Source organism: Tachyglossus aculeatus, chromosome 5, assembly GCF_015852505.1.
Source record: "Tachyglossus aculeatus isolate mTacAcu1 chromosome 5, mTacAcu1.pri, whole genome shotgun sequence".
Taxonomy (NCBI): domain Eukaryota; kingdom Metazoa; phylum Chordata; class Mammalia; order Monotremata; family Tachyglossidae; genus Tachyglossus; species Tachyglossus aculeatus.
The window spans coordinates 14,114,538-14,136,040 of NC_052070.1; the positions used below are offsets into that span (position 1 = coordinate 14,114,538).

General features: G+C 43.0%; 1 protein-coding gene and 1 non-coding gene across 3 annotated transcripts in view; both read right to left on the bottom strand.

Moving 5' to 3' along the window:
• Positions 1-21,503, bottom strand: part of DLGAP1 (DLG associated protein 1) — a 1,082,148-nt gene that overhangs the window by 1,029,100 nt on the left and 31,545 nt on the right. The gene's annotated exons all lie outside the window — the stretch shown is intronic.
• LOC119929007 lies at positions 1,359-1,516 on the bottom strand. Its single transcript, XR_005451151.1, has one exon. It is a non-coding gene; the product is annotated as a U1 spliceosomal RNA (small nuclear RNA).

The window sequence follows — 21,503 nt, forward strand, 5'->3', positions numbered from 1 at the left end:
GTTGGATCTAGCCCACTGTTGGGTAGGAACAGTCTCTATATGTTGCCAACTTGTACTTCCCAAGTGCTTAGTACAGTGCTCTGCACACAGTAAGCACTCAATAAATATGATTGAATGAATCTCTAGGCTAGGAAAACCTGAAGATGATTCTGAAGATCTTTTTCTAGTCAGTCAAGAAGCAGACATCCCTATCTATCACGATTAACATCGTCCAGATCGCAAAACCTTTGACAAGTCATCCATTTAAACAACTAGTTCACGTATATCTGAAAATTATTCATGATTGTGCCCAGGACTACTCGTAACAGTGGTCAAATAATCAGGCTTCAGAATTAAGTGAGCCATGAGTCAATGTTTGGCATCATTAAGCAAATATGCTAAAATCCTCCTCCTAATGTGTTTCGGGCCAATATTCCAGCCATTTCCTGTGATTAAGGGCTGGAATCCTGAGCTTTATACTGTGAGCCCCTTTCGGGTCTGTGACCTTGTCTAATGCAATTCATTCATTCAATAGTATTTATTGAGCGCTTACTGTGTGCAGAGCACTGTACTAAGCGCTTGGGAAGTACAAATCAACATATAGAGACGGTCCCTCCCCAACAACGGGCTCACAGTCTAGAAGGGAGAGACAGACAACAGAACAAAACGAGTAAACAGGTGTTAATACCATCAGAATAAATAGAATTATAGCTATATACACATCATTAATAAAATAGAGTAATAAATATGTACAAATATGCACACGTGCTGTGAGGAGGGAGGGGAGGGGATCTCAGTATACTTTCCCAACACTTAGTACACGGCATGGAACACAGAAAGTACTTTTTTTAAAAATGGTATTTGTTAAGTACTTACTACATGCCAGGCACTATACTAAGCTCTGGGGTAGATACAAGCTAATCAGGTTGGACACAGTTCCTGTCCCACATAGGGCTCCCAATCTTAATCCTCATTTTACAGATGAGGTAGTTGAGGCACAGAGAAGTGAAGTGACTTACCCAAGATCACACAACAGACAAGTGGCAGAGCTGGGATTAGAACCCAGGTTCTTCTGGCTCCCAGGCCCAAGCTTTTCATTCATTCATTCATTCATTCAATCGTATTTATTGAGCGCTTACTGTGTGCAGAGCACTGTACTAAGCGCTTCGGAAGTCCAAGTTGGCAACATATAGAGACGGTCCCTACCCAACAGCGGGCTCACAGTCTAGAAGGGGGAGACAGACAACAAAACAAAGCATATTAACAAAATAAAATAAATAGAATAAATACGTACAAGTAAAATAAATGGAGTAATAAATATGTACAAACATATATACATATATACAGGTGGGGTGGGGAGGGGAAGGAGGTAAGGCGGTGGGGGGATATTGAGCGCGAACGCAGTCCCCCACTACCACAAATCACGCAGTCGAGTTTCCCGCATTTGGGGAAATTGCACGGCCACAGTGCAATGGCTGAGCTTCACCCTGGGAAAACCACCTACGTAATCATGGTGTCTCCCCTGCCAGGTAAGTATTTTCCACTAGGCTATGCAGCTTTTCAAGTGCTTAATAAATACATAACAAATAATCTCACTATTGAAGGTGAGTGGAGCTCTATTGAGTTTTCCAGGCCTGCTAGCAGGGCATGGCTCTCCAGGAGAGAAATATCACAGGTACAAGAAAAGCTGTCAGCATTGGCTTCCTGATAATAATAATAATAATTATGGTATTTGTTAAGCACTTACTATATGCCAAGCACCGTTCTAAATGCTGGGATAAATACAAGGTAAACAGGTTGTCCCACGTGGGGCTCACAGTCTCAATCCCATTTTACAGATGAGGTAACTGAGGCAAAGAGAAGTCGATTGACTTGCCCAAGGTCACACAGCAGACAAGTGGCAGAACCTGGATTAGAACCCACGACCTCTGACAGCCACGCCGCTTATGGGATGCTGGTCTCTCTGGCACACGGTTTTGCTTTCAATCAGTGATGATGGAGGTTCCCCGACCTCAGCGGTCAACCCAGTTCTCCCAGTCCAAGCACCCCCAAGTGCTGTCTAACCAATCAGAGAAATAGGGAGCTGAAATACTGCCTGCACTACATTCATTCATTCAATTGTATTTATAGAGCCAGGCCCTTCAAGGCCCTAATGAGAGCTCACCTCCTCCAGGAGGCCTTCCCAGACTGAGCCCCTTCCTTCCTCTCCCCCTCATCCCCCTCTCCATCCCCCCATCTTACCTCTTTCCCTTCCCCACAGCACCCGTATATATGTATATATGTTTGTACATATTTATTACTCTATTTATTTTACTTGTACATATCTATTCTATTTATTTTATTTTGTTAGTATTTTTGGTTTTGTTCTCTGTCTCCCCCTTTTAGACTGTGAACCCACTGCTGGGTAGGGACTGTCTCTATATGTTGCCAACTTGTACTTCCCAAGCGCTTAGTACAGTGCTCTGCACACAGTAAGCGCTCAATAAATATGATTGATTGATTGATTGATTGATAGAGCGCTTACTGTGTGCAGAGCACTGTACTAATGTCTGAGAATTAAGTTCCAAGCAGTTCCAAGGGCTTACCCCTCTATGCTGATTGAGCCATGCACCTGTGAAAAGTGCTCTTAGTTAGGAGCAGCAACAGGTTTAATACTCTCCGCATGTATGGGGGAGCAGGAGGCATGGACCAGAAAGAGGAGAGAAGCAGTATGGCCTAGTGGTTAGAGCTTGGGAGTCAGAAGGACTTGTCTGCTGTATGACCTTCACTTCTTTGTGCCTCAGTTACCTCATCTGTAAAATGGGGATTAAGACTGTGAGCCTCATGTGGGACAGGGACTGTGTCCAACCCAATTACCTCGTGTCTACCCCAGTGCTTAGTACAGTGCCTGGCACACAGTAATAATAATGTTGATATTTGTTAAGCGCTTACTACGTGCCAGGCACTGTTCTAAGCACTGGGGGAGACAAAAGGTGATCAGGTTGTCCCACGTGGGGCTCACAGTCTTGTTCCCCACTTTACAGATGAGGTAACTGAGGCCCAGAGAAGTGAAGTGACTTGCCCAAAGTCACACAGCTGACAAGTGGCAGGGCTGGGATTAGAACCCATGACCTCTGACTCCCAAGCCTGTGCTCTTTCCACTGAGCCACGCTGCTTCTCTAGTCCAGTGCCTGGCACATAGTAAGCACTTAACAAATACCGCAATTATTATTACTATTAATAATAATAATAATGGCATTTATTAAGCACTTATTATGTGCAGAGCACTGTTCTAAGCGCTGGGGAGGTAACAAGGTGATCAGGTTGTCCCTCAGGGGGTTCACAATCTTCATTCCCATTTTACAGATGAGGTCACTGAGGCACTTCAAGTGAAGTGACTTGCCCAAAGTCACACAGCTGACAAGTGGCAGAGCCTGAATTTGAACCCATGACCTCTGACTCCAAAGCCTGTGCTCTTTCCACTGAGCCACGCTGCTTCTAAGTAGCAATGAGAAGCAACGAGAGGCCAATACAGCCTCTAGCAACAAGCTCGAGTTTTGGCCCAGAGACTGCAGGAAGGTCCAAACTCACATCCATCCCATGAAGCTAAGGAATTTCACAGCACCAAAGGCAAGGCTACACGCAGCAACTTCGGAGTTCTGCCGCTGCTGTCTCCTCTACAATTTGTGGAATCGTCTAATTTCCTGAGAACTTCTAGGGTATTCTGTTGATAATAACAGAGTGTCAGTCAATTGTATTTACTGAGTCCTTACTACATGCAGAACACCATACTAAGCTCTTGGGAGAGTGAAATATGACAATAGAACGGACACATTCCCTGACCATAAGGAGCTTAAAGTCTAGAGAGGGAGACAGACATTAATTTGAATGAATAAATTAGAGATATGGACATAAGTGCTGCGGGCCTGGGAGCCCACTCTTTTAGACTGTGAGCCCACTGTTGGGTAGGGACTATCTCTATATGTTGCCAACTTGTACTTCCCAAGTGCTTAGTACAGTGCTCTGCACACAGTAAGCGCTCAATAAATACGATTGATTGATTGATTGATTGAGCGGAGATGAATTAGGAGAGCAAGTTAGAGTGACAGCAGAAGGGAGTGGGAGAAGAGGAAAGGAGGGCTTAGTCAGGAAAGAGCTCTTGAAGGAGATGTCATTCAATTAGTCTTTGAAGGCGGGGAGAGTAATTCCATGTCAGACATGAGGAGGAAGGGTATTCCCGGCCAGAGGAAGGATGTGGGTGAGAGGTGGGCGAGAGCTCACCTCCTCCAGGAGGCCTTCCCAGACTGAGCCCCCTCCTTTCCCCCATCCCACCCGCCCTACCTCCTTCCCCTCCCCACAGCACCTGTATATATGTTTGTACAGATTAATTACTGTATTTATTTTACTTGCACATATTTACTATTCTGTTTATTTTATTTCGTTAGTATGTTTTGTTTTGTTTCCTGTCTCCCCCTTCTAGACTGTGAGCCCGCTGTTGGGTAGGGACCGTCTCTATATGTTGCCAACTTGGACTTCCCAAGCGCTTAGTACAGTGCTCTGCACACAGTAAGCGCTCAATAAATACGATTGATTGATTGATTGATTAGTACAGTGCTCTGTACACAGTAAGCGCTCAATAAATACAATTGAATGAATGAATGAATGAAAAGATAGACAAGATTGAGGCAGAGTATCTAAGATGTGTGACTCCCGGCCTTCCAAGCCTCTCCCTTTGTGGGCTCCAGAATCTTAGGTTATTTTATTCCTTGTCCAACAATCCTGTAGGTAAGAAAACTGCTCCAAGTCTAGTGTTCTAGACTTATAGTATTCTGGCTGGAGTCCACCACCTTCTAGAAGTTACCTGACTTACTTCTCAGCCTCTATAACTTCTTCCTCTCCCTACTGTTACCTTTCACATTTAGGTTTGCACCCTTTATTCCCCCCTCCCTCAACCTCACAGCACTTATCCATATCCATATCCTTCTAGACTGTGAGCCCGCTGTTGGGTGGGGACCGTCTCCATATGTTGCCAACTTGTACTTCCCAAGCGCTTAGTACAGTGCTCTGCACACAGTAAGTGCTCAATAAATACGATTGAATGAATATACAGAATTTATTTGTGAACGTTAATGTGTGTCTCCCCATCTTGACAGTAAGCTCATTGTGGGCAGGGACCATGTCTACCCACTCTTACATTGTACTCTCCCAAGTGCTTAGTGCAGTGCTCTGCACACGGTAAGTGCTCAGTACGATTGATTGATTTATTCTCACATCCTCTCCCCACCCTACTCAACTTTGTTGCAGCAGTTATTTCTGTAATTATGATAATAATAATAATTAGGGTATTAGTTAAGTGCTTACTATGTGCCAAGCACTGTACTAAGCTCTGAGCATTGTACTAAGCGCTGGTATCTGTTATGCCCCTACTATGTGACAAGCACTGTGCTAAGAGCTGTGGTTGACACAGTCTAATCAGATCAGACACATCCATGTCCCACAACAGGCTCACAGTCTGCTGGGGACGGAGGGAGAACTGGCATTTTAACCCCATATTATAGAAAATGAGGGACAGAGAAGTTGAGGGACTTCTCCAAGGTCACACAGCAGGCAAGTGGCAGAGCCAGGATTAGAACTCAGGTCCTTCCGGCTCCCAGGCCTGTGCTCTCTTCACTAGGCCATGCTGTTTCTTACTGACCTTGACTGACCTTGACGTTGACACATGATCTCCAAAGATCTACACCTCCTCAGCTAGTACATAAAGGCGTCTTTGAAGTGTCAGCCCAACTGTCTTGTGAATTTCACCCAGGTTTTCCTTCTGCTGAACCACAGAGGGTGAAGTCACCCACAGATCCCGGCTCGACCTTTTCCCATTCCAACACAACAGTTCCTAGTTTCTTTAGAAAATGTGCGGGCTGAATCCTATTGAAACAAAGACCTATAAGCATTCTCTAGTGCTAGCATTAAATAGTGCTCTGCGCCCAATAAGTGCTCGATAAAAACCACTGATGGAGTGATTGACTAAAACCCACTGCATTTCTCTGAGCTGTCATATAATTATACCCCAGCACCTCTTCTTTACAATTTCTTTGGACCAATATATGATTGCATACTGAGTCATTTTCCAATAAGAAATGTCTATTCTACAATGTCCTGTCGGCCAAGATGCCCTAAAACAGCAAGGTAAATTGAATAAGTTGAACTTCATTTAAGGATTAGTCTTTTAGACTGTGAGCCCACTGTTGGGTAGGGACTGTCTCTATATGTTGCCAATTTGTACTTCCCAAGCGCTTAGTACAGTGCTCTGCACATAGTAAGCGCTCAATAAATACGATTGATGATGAAGGATTACTATTAAATCATCATCATCATCAATCGTATTTATTGAGCGCTTACTGTGTGCAGAACACTGTACTAAGCGCTTGGGAAGTACAAGTTGGCAACATAGGATTGGCAACATAAAGGATTTACTTCAAATATTAAATATTAAAGTAAATCCTTTGCTGTCAAAATAGTCATCAACTCTCACTTATGTACATGTCTTTAAATATTTTATAAATAATGTACGTGTATTAATGTCTGTCTCCTCCTCTGGACCAAAAGCTTGCTGTGGGCGGGGAACATGTCTGACAACTCTGTTGTATTGTACTCTCTCATGTTCTTAGTGCAGTGCTCTACACATAGTAAGTGCTCAATAAATGCCATCAATTGATTGATTGATTTGAAATCACCTAGCTTCTAACAAAGTCATTATGATGGATGTCCTCTCCCATGCACTTAGTACAGTGCTCTGCACACAGTAAGTGCTCAATAAATTTGACTGATTGATTATATACTCCAGGGGAGAGAGAAGGCAGCTTTCATTAGATGAAGCTAGCTTAGATAGCTATAATTCTATTTATTCTGATGGTTTTGACACCTGTTTACATGTTTGCTTTTGTTGTCTGTCTCCCCTTTCTAGACTGGGAGCACGTTGTTGGATAGGGACTGTCTCTATAAGTCCCAAGCACTTAGTATAGTGCTCTGCACACAGTAAGCACTCAATAAATACGATTTAATGAATGAAGGGAAGGAAAACAACATCTGATCACTTTTGCATTTGAATTGACACCCCATAATAATAATAATGATAGCATTTGTTAAGTGCTTACTATATGCAAAGCAGTGTTCTAAGCACTGGGGTAGAGGCAAGGTAATCGGGTTGTCCCATGTGGGGCTCACAGTCTTCATCCCCATTTTGCAGATGAAGTGACTGAGGCACAGAGAAGTGAAGTGGCTTGCCCAAGTCACACAGCCCAAGTCACACAGCTGACAAGCGGTGGAGCCAGGATTAGAACCCACAGCCTTTGACTCCCAAGCCCGGGCTCTTTCCACTGAGCCGTGCTGCTTCTCTAACCCCATACGCCATATCAACTGAGTTTACTGAAAGGGATGTGACCAACCTGATTTGTCTGTATACATCATCATCATCATCAATCGTATTTATTGAGCGTTTACTGTGTGCAGAGCACTGTACTAAGCGCTTGGGAAGTACAAGTTGGTAACATATAGAGACAGTCCCTACCCAGCAGTGGGCTCACAGTCTAAAAGTCTATACACCCCACACAAGCACACATTGTGAGTGCTCAACAAACACCATAATTATTGAATTGTGGTATTTCTTGAGCGCTGACTACATGCCAGGCACTGTACTAAGCACTGGGGTGTATACAGACAAATCGGGTTGGTCACCATCCCTGTCTCCCATGGGACTCACAGATCACAATCTCAATTCTTATTTTCCAGATGAGGCCACTGAGGCACAGAGAAGTGAAGTGACTTTGCTAAAGTCACACAGCAGACAAGTGGCGGAGTCAGGGTTAGAACCCATGACCTCTGATTCGCAGTCCCATGGTCTATCGATGCTGTTTCTCCCTAGTCTCTAGGGAGTCCTAGCTCAGGTTATTCAAGTTCTTCCTGAACTGGACTGAGCCACAGAATGGTTGGAGCTAGGTTGGCCCTGCTTTTTCACACAGACTCCTTGCCCACTTCCTCCTTCTGCCCTGAAACTCCCTCTCTCTCTCTCCATCATCATCATCATCATCAATCGTATTTATTGAGAGCTTACTATGTGCAGAGCACTGTACTAAGTGCTTGGGAAGTACAAATTGGCGACATATAGAGACAGTCCCTACCCAACAGTGGGCTCACAGTCTAAAAGGGGGAGAGCACATTTGACAGAGCACCACTCTCCCCACCTTCACAACCACCCTAAAATCACACTTCCCTCAAGAGGCCATCCCAGACTAAGACTTCTTATTTCCTATTCCCTCTCCTTCTACGCACCTGTATCAGCATCATCAATCGTATTTATTGAGCGCTTACTGTGTATCTGTACTTCTTTAAGCAATTGATAGTCACCGTACCCTCAGCCTCACAGTACTTATGTATGTATCTGTAATTTACATTAATGCTTGTCTCCCTGCTATACTTTAACCTCCTTGTGGACAGGAAAAATTTCTACCAACTCAGTTGTATTCTACTCTCCCACATATTTAGCACAGTGCTCCACACACAGTAAGTGCTCAAAAAATACCGGACGCACTAGCCCGCTGTTAGGTAGGGCCCATCTCTATATGTTGACAACTTGTACTTCTCAAGGGCTTAGTACGGTGCTCTGCACACAGTAAGTGCTCAATAAATACAATTGAATGAATGAATGAATGAATGGATGATTGAATTTCTCTAATCGGAGGGCAACGGTGTCTCTCACAAGCACAGTGGTTGGATCTGGCCTTCTGTACAAAAACAGGAGGAAAAATGAGAAAACAGGAGGAAAAAAATCACAGCCCATTCTTTCCCGCTGCTATCAGGAGACCAAGCCAAATTAACTCTCATCATCATTATCACCAATACGATTTATAATGTACCAAACGTACTTAATACAAGGTCCTGGGTGCTCAAAGGAATAAACAACGAGAGTAATATCCTCAATGATTTTATAATTGAATGCCATTTCATCTTCTTAAAAATGTCTTTTTTCATGGTATTTGTTGTGTGTTTACTATGCCCCAGTCACTGTACTGAGCACTGGGGTAGATAGAAGATAATCGGGTTGGACACAGTTCCTGTCCCACAGAGGGCTCACAGTCTTAACCCCCATGTCACAAATGAGGTAACTGAGGCCCAGAGAAATGAAGCCCAAGTTCATATAGCAGACAAGTGGATTAGAACCCAATCCTCTGACTCCTGGGCCAGTGGTCTTTCCGGTAAGCCACACTGTTTCTCTTTCTTCACCCAGAGAAGACTCCCAGATGCCCTTTGCCATTTGCTCTCTGTAACTTGTGGGATGGAACTCTTTAACACTTGAACGATACCCTCCATCCTTGCTCAGCATCCCCAGGGAAACCCCCTTCTTGCAGATACAGAAGGTCGACAGAAGCTCTTCAACATTTCAATCAATCAATCAATCAATAGAATTTATTGAGCACGCACTATGCATAGAGCACTGTACTAAGTGCTTGAGAGAGTATAATAGAATGGCATTGGTATACATGTTCCCTGCCCACAGTTCAATCTAGAGTGAAATATTAGGATGGTTAGGGCAGTTTAGAGTAAGATAGCCATGCCTGGAATGAACATTAATAGTATAAAAAATAACTGTGGCATGTACAAAGGGCATATTTTATTCTAAGCATTGGGGTAGGTACAAGACAATCAGTTTGGACCTAGTTCTGTCCCACAGTCTAAGCTAGAAAGTGTATAAGTATTCAATCCCCATTTTACACGTGAGGAAATTGAGACACTGATACATTAAGTTGTCCAGGTCACAGAGCAGGCAAGTGACAGAGCTAGGATTAGAACCCAGGTCTACTGACTCCCAGGGCATTGTTCTTTCCAAGAGTCCCCGCTGCTTTCTATATTACTGATTTTTTCTGATCTTTCCCGTTTATTTCCTCCCCACCCTCTCCTTAAGATCGTGAATCAATTAATCAATAATATTTCATTCATTCATTCAATCATATTCATTGAGCTCTTACGGTGTGCGAAGCACTGTACTAAGCCCTTGGAAAGTACAAATCAGCAACATATAGAGATGGTCCCTACCCAACAACAGGCTCACAGTAGAAATATTTATTATAATAATAATAATGTTGGTATTTGTTAAGTGCTTACTATGTGCAAAGCACTATTCTAAGCACTGGAGTAGATACAAGGTAATCAGGTTGTCCCACAAGGGGCTCACAGTCTTCATTCCCATTTTACAGATGAGGAAACTGAGGCCCAGAGAAGTGTAGTGACTTGACCCACGTCTCGCAGCTGACAAGTGGCGGAGCTGGGATTTGAACCCATGGCCTCTGACTCCAAAGCCCGGGCTCTTTCCACTGAGCCACACTGCTTCCTGTGCTTACTGAGTATTTACTGTGTACAGAGCACTGTGCTAAGCACTTGGGAAAGTACAATACAACAGGGTTGGTAGATACTTTCCCTGCCCATAGTGAGTTTACAGCCCAGAGGGGGAAAAAGACATAAATAAATAAATTAAGCATGTGAACTTAAGTAGCAAGGCCTAGTAGATAGGACTCAGGTCTCGGAGTCAGAAGGTCATGGGTTCTAACTCCTGCTCTGCCGCTTTTCTGCTGTGAGGCCTTGGGCAAGTCACTTAATAATAACAATAATAATAATAATAAAAATAATTATGGCATTTATTAAGTGCTTACTATGTGCAGAGCACTGTTCTAAGCTCCACGTGGGGATACAATGTGATTAGGTTGTCCCACGTGGGGCTCACAGTCTTCATCCCCATTTTACAGATGAGGTCACTGAGGCTCAGAAAAGCGAAGTGACATGCCCAAGGTCACACAGCAGACATGTGGCAGTGTGGGGATTCAAACCCATGACCTCTGACTCCAAAGCCCGGGCTCTTTCCACTGAGCCACGCTGCTTCTCTAACTTCACTTCTCTGTGCCTCAGTTACCTCATCTGTAAAATGGGGATTGAGACTGTGAGCCCCACGTGGGACAGGGACTGTTTCCAACCTGATTTGCTTGCATCCACGCCAGTGCTTAGTACAGTGCCTGGCACATAGTAAGTGCTAAACAAATAGCATAATTATAATTATTAAGAGGTATAGGGCTGAGGGAGAGGCAAATAAAAGGTGTAAGTGCAAGAGGAAATAAGAGCCTTGGGAAGGCCTCTTGGAGGAGAAGTGTTTTTAAACGGGCTATGAAAGTGGAGAGAGGGATCATCTGCATAATTAGCCAGGGATGGTGTCAGAAATCAGTCTTTTTTGGTTTCCTCCTTCTTTCCATTTTTTTTTTAATTATTCTCTCTTTCTATATCATGCTCCTAAGAGTTTATTCTTCTTTTTCTTTTGAAGGCCTCTTGCTCCTCCTACCAAAAAAACAAAACGGAAAGATGGTACTTAAAACTTTTTCCACGGCCTCTCCTCCCCCGGCCGCCAACACCATTCTCTTATTAAAAGTGCGAGCTAAGAATATCATTCCAAGGAGAAGGTCTCAGCTCTCCTTCCCTGGGGGCAAAAAATCCTAACTGCTTTGTCATCATACCATACTTAAGGTTCTATAAGGTAGAAAAAGAATGATCCCAACAGAGACATCAGTTGGCAATAGGTAGATATAACATACGTAAACAATAAAAAGGAATTTGAAAATGTTTTATGAGGGGCATTTTGTTCCAACATTCATCATCATTTTTCTTACGGTATTATTTTCTTTCCTTCCCCATCATCCACATTATATTTCGTATCACCCCACACCGGGAATAATTTAATGGGTGCTACTTGTACTCATTCCCGTAACATTTTCCACTCTTTCTTATGCCAATTTCTCCTCATTCATTTTCTGTTTTGACTTCAGGCCTCAGTCTCCTCGATATTCCTCCTAGATCTGGAAACTGGCATCCGCCACTGCTTCTGTCATCATAGGCATCATTTCCTTGGCTACAATCAGTCTCATCGGATATATTTTTTCCCATTCATCATCTATTCCCAACACTGCCCATCCTCTGGTATTAAAACAACCACAGCGACAGGAAACACATTTGGCTTACGCCTGCTGTGATTTTTGTCCTCTTCCCAAACCAATGTCCTTCCTCTCCCTGTTCTTAAACATCGTAGTTGAAAGCCTTGATATTCCGATCCTTGTCCTTTCCTCTTTCTCCAGAAATCCCTAGCAGATTGCTTCCCAACAAGACTTGATATTCTGCACACTGTCCTTTCCTCTTTTTCCAGAAATTCCTAGCAGGTTGCTTCCAAACTTGCCCTTTATAAATTCAGGGCTAGGGCCGTCAATCTAGAAAACTAGGGAAGCAGCGTGGCTCAGTGGAAAGAGCACGGGCTTGGGAGTCAGAGGTCGTGGGTTCTAATCCTGGATCCACCATTTGTCAGCTGTGTGACTTTGGACAAGTCACTTAACTTCTCTGTGCCTCAGTTCCCTCATCTGTAATATAGGGATTAAGACTGTGAGCTCCACGTGGGACAACCTGATTACCTTGTATCTCCCCCAGTGCTTAGAACAGTGCTTGGCACATAGTAAGTGCTTAACAAATGCCATTATTATTATTATCATTATTAATAATTATAAACCTGCCCTGTTTTGAGGTATTTGGGGGTTTTTTGATGGTGTTTGTTAAGTGCCAAGCACTGTTCTAAGTGCTGAGGTTGATACAAGTAATCAGGTGGTCCCATGTGGGGCTCACAATCTTAATCCCCATTTTATAGATGAGGTCACTGAGGCCCAGAGAAGTGAAGTGACTTGCCCAAAGTCACACAGCTGACAAGTGGAGCCAGGATTAGAACCCATGACCTCTGACTCCGAAGCCCGGGCTCTTTCCACTTAGCCATGCTGATTAGTCTCTCCCTCCCTGTCTCCCAGGCAGCTTCATTCTTTGTTTCTCCTTCTGGCCTCTTTTTTTCCTGGTCTGCTTCACTTGTTTCTGAAAAAAACCTCAGTGAAAATCTTCCTTTTGGTTCATTCTGAATCTACCCCCAGTTGTTTTTTTTTAATGACATTTATTAAGCACTTGCTATGTGCAAAGCACTGTTCTAAGCGTTGGGGAGGTTACAAGGTGATCAGGTTGCCCCACAGGGGGCTCACAGTCTTAATCTCCATTTTACAGATGAGGTAACTGAGGCACAGAGAAGTGAAGTGACTTGCCCAAAGTCACACAGCTGACAAGTGGCAGAGTCAGGATTTGAACCCATGACCTCTGATTCCAAAGCCCGTGCTCCTTCCACTGAGCCATGCTGCTTCTCTCAGTTGACTTCTTGCTAACAGACCCCCCTTTTCCCAATAGCTTCTGTCACATTCTAGTACATTTCCTGATTGCATCCTTATTCCCTATCCTTCCTCACCTTGTCAATAAACCTGAAACCCCATTGTTATTATTAATGATAATAATAATAACAATAACAATAATGTTCTTTGCTAAGCGCTTATTATGTTTCAGGCCCTATTCTAAGTGCTAGGGTAGATACAAGATAATCAGGTTGGACACAGTCCCTGTCCTACAAAGGGCTCTTAGTGTTAATGCCCATTTTACAGATGAGGGAACTGAGGCCCAGAGACCTGAAGTGATTTTCCCAAGGTAACACAGCAGACAAGCAGTAGAGCTGGGATTAGAGCTCAAAACCTTCTGGCTCCCACGTCCATGGTCTCACCATTAGGCCTCGCTGCTTCGTACTTCTCTTCATGCTTCTCTTCTTTGTTCATTGCTGCAATTTCCTCTTCCTTAATAATAATAATGAAAATTATGGCATTTGGTAAGAGCTTACAATGTGCCAAGCCCTGTTCCAAGCTCTGGGAGGTTACAAGGTGATCAGGTTGTCCCAAGTGGGGCTCACAATCTTAATCCCCATTATATAGATGAGGTAACTGAGGCACAGAGAAGTGAAGTGACTTGCCTGAGGTCACACAGCAGAGAAGTGGTGGAGATGAGATCAGAATCCACGTCCTCTGACTCCCAAGCCCTGGCTATTTCCATCAAGCCACGCTGCTTCTCTTCACCCAGCCCCCACCCCACAGCACTTAGGTCCAAATCCCGTAATTTATTTATGTTAATAATAATAATAATGATGGCATTTGTTAAGTGCTTACTATGTGCCATGTAGGGCTCACAGTCTTCATCCCCATTTTACAGATGAGGTAACTGAGGCTCAGAGAAGTTAAGTAATTTGCCCAAGGTCACACAGTAGACATGTGGCAGAGCCGGAATTTAAACCCATGACCTCTGACTCCAAAGCCCGGGCTTTTTCCACAGAGCCACGCTGCTTCTCTGCCTGTAGACTGTAAGCTTGTTGTGGGCAGGGATTGTGTCCTTTCTATTGTTATACTGTACTCTTGAAAGCGCTTAGTACAGTACTCTGCATCCAGAAATTGCTCAATGAGTACAACTGATGGACTGATTGAGTGCTTTTTCAGTTTCATTTACAGCGAGGGTCTTGTAAAGTTCTTCCCTGCATTGCCTTCTCTACATCCTGTTTCCAGCATTTTCCAGTAATCTTCTTTGATGATGATGATGATGGCATTTATTAAGCGCTTACTATGTGCAAAGCACTGTTCTAAGCGCTGGGGAGGTGACAAGGTGATCAGGTTGTCCCACGGGGGGCTCACAGTCTTCATCCCCATTTTACAGATGAGGGAACTGAGGCACAGAGAAGTGAAGTGACTTGCCCAAAGTCACACAGCCGACAACTGGCCGAGCCGGGATTTGAACCTGCGACCTCTGACTCCAAAGCCCGGGCTCTTTCCACTGAGCCACGCTGCTTCTCCGTACCTTGATCTCATCTATCCCTAACTTGCATCTAACTTGAATCTGCCTTGTAGATACAAAGCAGATATCACCTTGTAAATTCATTCATTCTTTCAATCGTATTTACTGAGCACTTACTGTGTGCAGAGCACTGTACTGAGTGCTTGGAAAGTACAGTTCAGCAATAAAGAGAGACAATCCCTGCCCACACCGGGCTTACAGTCTAGAAAAGGGGGGGAGACAGACATCAAAACACATAAAAATGTCATCTAACTCGTATCTACCCCAGCACTCAGAACTGTGTTCATCACATAGTAACCATTTAACAAGTACTACTATCATGTTATTGTTATTATTATTATCCCGCTGCTAACCCCTTGCCCAAGTCCTTCCCCTGGCTTGGAACTTCCTCCAGATTCCTATCTGACAATCCCCCTCTCACCCCACCTTCAAAACCCTCAGAAAAATCACATCTCCTCCAAGAGGTCCTCCCAGATTAAACCCTTTCTTTCTCCTATCTACCCTATCCTCTGCATCAACTTTTTACTAAGCTGTATGCTCCTTCACCATCCAGGTCCTGCAAACACTATGACCCCCCAATCCTCCCAATCCTTGAGAAGCTGAGTGGCTCAGTGGCAAGAACCCAGGCTTGGTAGTCAGAGGTCGTGGGTTCGAATCCCAACTCCACCACTTGTCAGCTGTGTGACTTTGGGCCAGTCACTTCACTTCTCTGGACCTCCGTTCCCTCATCTGTCAAATGGGGATGAAGACTGTGGGCCTCCCGGGGGGACAACCTGATCACCTTGTATCCCCCCCCAGTGCTTAGAACAGTGCTTTGCACATAGTAAGTGCTTAACAAATACCATCATCATCATCATACTTTACTATTTCCCCTATCTGTAATCAATTTTAATGTCTGTCTCCTCCTGTAGACAACACACTCCTTGTGGACAGGAATTACACCTATCATCTCTATTGTTTTGCACTTTCACAAGTGCTTAGTACATCGCTCATCACACAGTAAGTGCTCAAAAACTACGAATGATTAGTTGACTAATCGGAGGAAGAGTGTTTTAAATCCTGCAATTACCTGCCTGACTTTTCCTTGTGTCTTTTCCCCGTCTAAATTAAAATGTATTCCGTTTGCCGACTCCCTTTCCAAACTTCCCTATTTCCAAAAGTATCTGTAAAATTCCACAATACCCTATCTCAGATACTTGACATTCGATAGCATTGTTGCATTGAGTTTGCCCTTTCTTCTGTGGATATGTGAATTTGTTAGCACTGGCCCATGTTTATTATGTAGAAATTTATCATCCTTTCATTCTTAAAGAGAAATTCAAACAATTTGTCTTCAGGGTGACCTATGAGCATCAGTCTTCTCTGTCACTGAGTTTTTATAATATAAAATTGATTGAATGAATGAAACCTCTCTGGATCCACAACCTGAGCGATTGCAGATGGAGGTGGGTCCATGGCGTCCTTATGGGCCGGAGACGACTTAATGGCACCAAACAAGACAAGAATGAATCAGTCATTCATTCAATCGTATTTATTGAGCGCTTACTGTGTGCAGAGCACTGTACTAAGCATTTGGGAAGTACAATTCGGCAACATATAGAGACGGTCCCTACCCAACAATGGCCTCACAGTCTAGAAGGGGGAGACAGACAACAAAACCAAACATGTAGACAGGTGTCAAAATCGTCAGAACAAATAGAATTAAAGCTATATGCACATCATGAACAAAATAAATAGAATAGTAAATATGTACAAGTAAAATAAATAGAGTAATAAATCCCAGGTTTTAGGACCCAGGTTCTAATCTCAGCTCACCACTCGTCTGCTTGACCATGGACAAGTCACTTCAAGTCTCTGTGCCTCAGTTACCTCATCTGTAAAATGGGGATTAAGACTGTGAGCTCCATTTGGGACAGGGACTGTACCCAATCCAATTTGCTTGTATCCACCCCAGGTCTTATTTGGGCACCAGGCATATAGTAACTGCTTAACAAATACCATGATTATTATTATCATAATCAGTACGAATGAATGAAAGGCCAACTCTGATTTATCCTCTTGCCCTTATTTATCTTTCTCTAATCCCTGCCCAGATCCAGTCCCAAATGACAATAGCTTCTTTCTCCCACTTTTTGTTCTCTCATTAATAATAATAGTAATAATTTTGGTATTTGTTAAGTGCTTACTATGTGCAAAGCACTGTTGTAAGTGCTGGGGAGGATAAAAGGTGATCAGGTTGTCCCATGTGGGGCTCACAATCTTAATCCCCATTTGACAGATGAGGTAACTGAGGCACAGAGAAATTAAGTGACTTGCCCAAAGTCACAAAGCTGACTAGCGGTGGAGCTAGGATTTGAAAATATGACTTCTGACTCCCAAACCCGGGCTCTTTCCACTGAGCCATGCTGTTTTTGGTATCTGTTAATAGCTATGTGCCAGGCACTGTACTAAGCGCTGGGGTGAATACAATGAGAAGCAGCATGGCTCAGTGAAAAGAGCACGGGCTTGGGAGTCAGAAGTTGGGGTTTCTAATCCCAACTCTGCCGCTTGTCAGCTGTGTGACTTTGGGCAAGTCACTTCACTTCTCTGTGCCTCAGTTACCTCATCTGTAAAATGGACTGTGAGCCCCTTGTGAGACAACCTGATCACCTTGTATCCCCACAGCGCTTGGAACAGTGCTTTGCACATAGTAAGCGCTTAACAAATAACATTATTTTTATTATTATCATTATTATTACAAGCAAATTGGACTAGACAAAATCCCTGTCACACGTGGGACTCACAGTTTCTAGGCCTCAGTTACTTCATCTGTAAAATGAGTACAGAGCACTGTACTAAGCACTTGGGATATTAAAATACAGTGATAATAGTAATAATAATTATAGTACTTGTTAAGCACTTACTATGTGCCAAGCACTTTTCTAAGCACTGGGGTAGATATTCATTCATTCATTCAATTGTATTTATTGAGGGCTTACTGTGTGCAGAACACTGTACTGAGCAGGTAATCAGGTTGGACATAGTCCCAGTCCCATGATGGGCTCACAGTCCCAATCTCCATTTTACAGATGAGGTAACTGAGGCACAGAGAAGTGATATGACTTGAAGTACCCAGCAATTAAGTGGAGGAGTCAGAATTAGAATCCTCAGACCCGTGCTCTATCCATTACACCCTGCTGCTTCTGTTCTCTTTTATTTTAATAATAATAACAATAATATCGATGGCATTTGTTAAGCCCTTACTATGTGCCCAGCACTGTTTTAAGTGCCGGGGTAGATACAAGGTAATCAGGTGGTCCCACGTGGGGCTCACAGTCTTCATCCCTATTTTACAGATGAGGTAACTGAGGCACAGAGAAGTTGAGCGGCTTGTCTGAGGTCACGCAGCAGACAAGTGAGGGAGGTGGGATTAGAACTCACGGCCTGCGACTCCCAAGCCTGGGATCTTTCCGTGAAACATCGCTGCTTGTCACGGAGCTTCGTGCTGCCTCACTTGGAGATTAGTCTTTACTCTGGGTCCTTGGATTTCCAGGATCACACTCGAATCCTTCTGTACGTGGACAGAGAGCCTCGGGGACCGACCTCTTTGCTGCCTCTGCATCCATCGCTTTTGCAGAGAGAAAGTCAGCATTGCAGTTTTCCAGCCCCTAGAAGGAACCTTACCGCAGAAAGAAATGCTTTCTCGCAGTTAAAGATTTACCATTCGGAGAAAGTATGATGCAACATTGCAGTGCTCGCTTAGTACAGTGCTCTGCACACAGAAAGTGCTCCATAGATACGATTGAATGAGCGAAGGAATATTGTCTTTCTCCTTTGTGGAAGTGTTTGGGATTTGTTAATTGGCGGCAGGAAAAGCGTCTGCTAATTCAAAGCAGCCTGGCGGAGTGATGAGAGCTTGGGCCTGGAAGTCGGAGGAGATGGGTTCTAATCCCAGCTCTGCCACGTGTCTGCTGTGTGACCTTGGGCAAGTCACTTCACTTCTCTGGGCCTCAGTTACCTAATCTGTAAAATGGGGAATAAGACCGTGAGCTCCGTGTGGGAACCTGATTACGTTATATCTACCCCAGTGCTTTGAACAGTGCTCGGCATGTAGTAAGTGTTTAACAAGTACCATAATTATTATTATCAGTACTATTGCATTGTAACAATAATAATAATGGGAAATGGGAATAGGAATAGTGGGAAAGAGCACGGGCTTTGGAGTCAGAGGTCATGGGTTCAAATCCCATGTCCGCCAATTAGCTGTGTGACTTTGGGCAAGTCACTTAACTTCTCTGGGCCTCAGTTACCTCATCTGTAAAATGGGGATGAAGACTGTGAGCCCCCCCGTGGGACAACCTGATCATCTTGTAACCTCTCCAGCGCTTAGAACAGTGCTTTGCACATAGTAAGCGCTTAATAAATGCCATTATTATTATTATTATTATTAATAATAACTGTGGTATTTATTGAGCGCTTACTAAATGCTGGGGTGGTTAAAAGAAAATTGGATTGGACACAGTCCCTATTTCCTGTGGGGCTCACGGTGTTAATTCCATTTTACAGATGAGGTAACTAGGGCACAGAAAAGTAAAATGACTTGTCCAAGGTCACACAGCAGACGTATGGCAGAGCTTGGATTAGAACCCGTGACCTTCTAACTCCCAGGCCCGTGATTTATCCACTATGGCGTGCTCTCCTAAAGCACTTAGTACAATGTTCTGCACATAGTAAGTGTTCAATAAATATTACTGAATGATTGATTGATCAGCAAAGTGACAGAGTGCTGTGATACACACTTGGAAATTAAAAACCAAGTCTTGTCCTCAAAAAGCTTGTTTTCTAGTTGAAAAAGAGGAAAATCAAGGCGATAAAAACACTTTGCCTAGTTAATGGTTTTATATAAAATTTTAGTGTGACAAAAGCTTCACTGGAAAAAAATTCCATAAAATGTTGATTCTTCAAGACTTTATTTACATCTTTCACAATTTAAAAAAATCCTTAGAAATTCATTATCCGACATGGCAAATACTACTGTGTGAAATGGACAATTCTTCCAAGTTTACATCTTTCCTATTTTAAGAGAATCCTTAGAAATTCATTATCCAACCTGGCAAGTGTTATTGTAGAAAATGGATAATTTTTCAAGCTTAATGTCCCATTTAAAAATCAGGCATAAGTGTTTATGGGTACTGTTGACGATTGTGAAAAATTCAGTCCTAAATGAAGTGACTATGTAAATCATGTGTGGCAATAACTAGCTTTGACTCTGAAAATGAGAAAATTGTAACATTTCACTAAGGATCGTTGAGAGCGCCTTTTGAATTTAGCTTAGTAGTTCAGGAAGAGGTTTGATTCTAATTGTTCCATTTAGTATATAAACTACTTAACCGCTCATTGTACATTTGCTTCATTTATTTTTATGGTATTTTTTAAATGGTTTATATGCACCAGGTACTGTTTTAGAAAACTGGGGTAAATACACACTAATCAAGTTGGACACACTCCATATCCCACTTGGGGCTCATCGTCTTAATCCTGATTTTACCGTTGAGGTACCTGAGGAACAGAGAAGATAAGTGACTTTCCTAAGGTCACACAGCAGACTCGTAGCAGAGCCAGGACAAAAACCTAGGTCCTTTCGACTCCTAGGCACGTGTTCTATCCACTAGACCACACTCTTCTCACTGCTCCCACTGACTTCAATATTCCTATTCCTCTTATTCCTATTTTTGCTTTGTACAATGCTCTATACATTGTTAGTGCTCAATAAAAATGATTGATTGACTGACTATCCCTTTAAGACTGACTTAGCTCTTCTCTCATTCAATTCATTCATTCAATCGTATTTATTGAGCGCTTACTGTGTACTCTTCTTTTTCTTCTCCCACTCCTTTCTGCATCCCTTTATTCCTGCCCCCTCCCAGTCCCACTGCACTTATGTCCATATCTGTCATTGATTTATTTATATTTAGGTCTTTCTCCCCACCCTGGACTGTAAGTTCACTGTAGGAAGAGAATGTTTCTGTTTCTTGTTATATTGTACTCTCCCAAGTGCTTAGTACAGTGCTTTGCACAAAGCAAGTGCTCAATTCATACAACTGACTGACCGACCTCCACAATGTGGCCAGGTGAAGCTTATCGCTGCTTGACCTGTTTCATCTGCCTAGCCACAGTTTTCAAACTCTCGCTACTGTCCTGGTGGCAATTTCTACTTGAGCTCCTGCTTCGCTACATAAATGAAACATCTTGCCCCTTGACTTAATTAAATTATTAAAGCCTGAGGCTGGCAAATCTACTAGTCTCATCCGGCACTTCGAACTGTGCTTGGCACATAGTAAGCGCTTAACAAATAGCATAATTATTATCTAGTAGTCACCTGGAATTATCCCAGAAAACTATTCAGCAGTTCTTCTGCTTGTTATGGGACCACAGCCCTCACATGAGGAAACAATATGGATGTTCCTCTATTAGCAATCAAACAACCATATTTATTGAATACTGAACATGTGAAGAGCACTCTACTAAGCCACTGAGAGACTATTGTAGAATTTAGTGGACAGGATCCTGCCCTCAAGTGATACAACCTAGTGTGACACTAAAATGAATTACAGCTATGAAGCAGTCATATTAAGACATTTATATATACATTATATATGTATATTATATAATATATAGTATATGTAATCATAGAATAGATGTAATATATAACATATACTAAATAATAAAGTTAAAAATAAATGTATAATAATAATAATAATGTCATTTATTAAGCACTTACTATGTGCAAAGCCCTG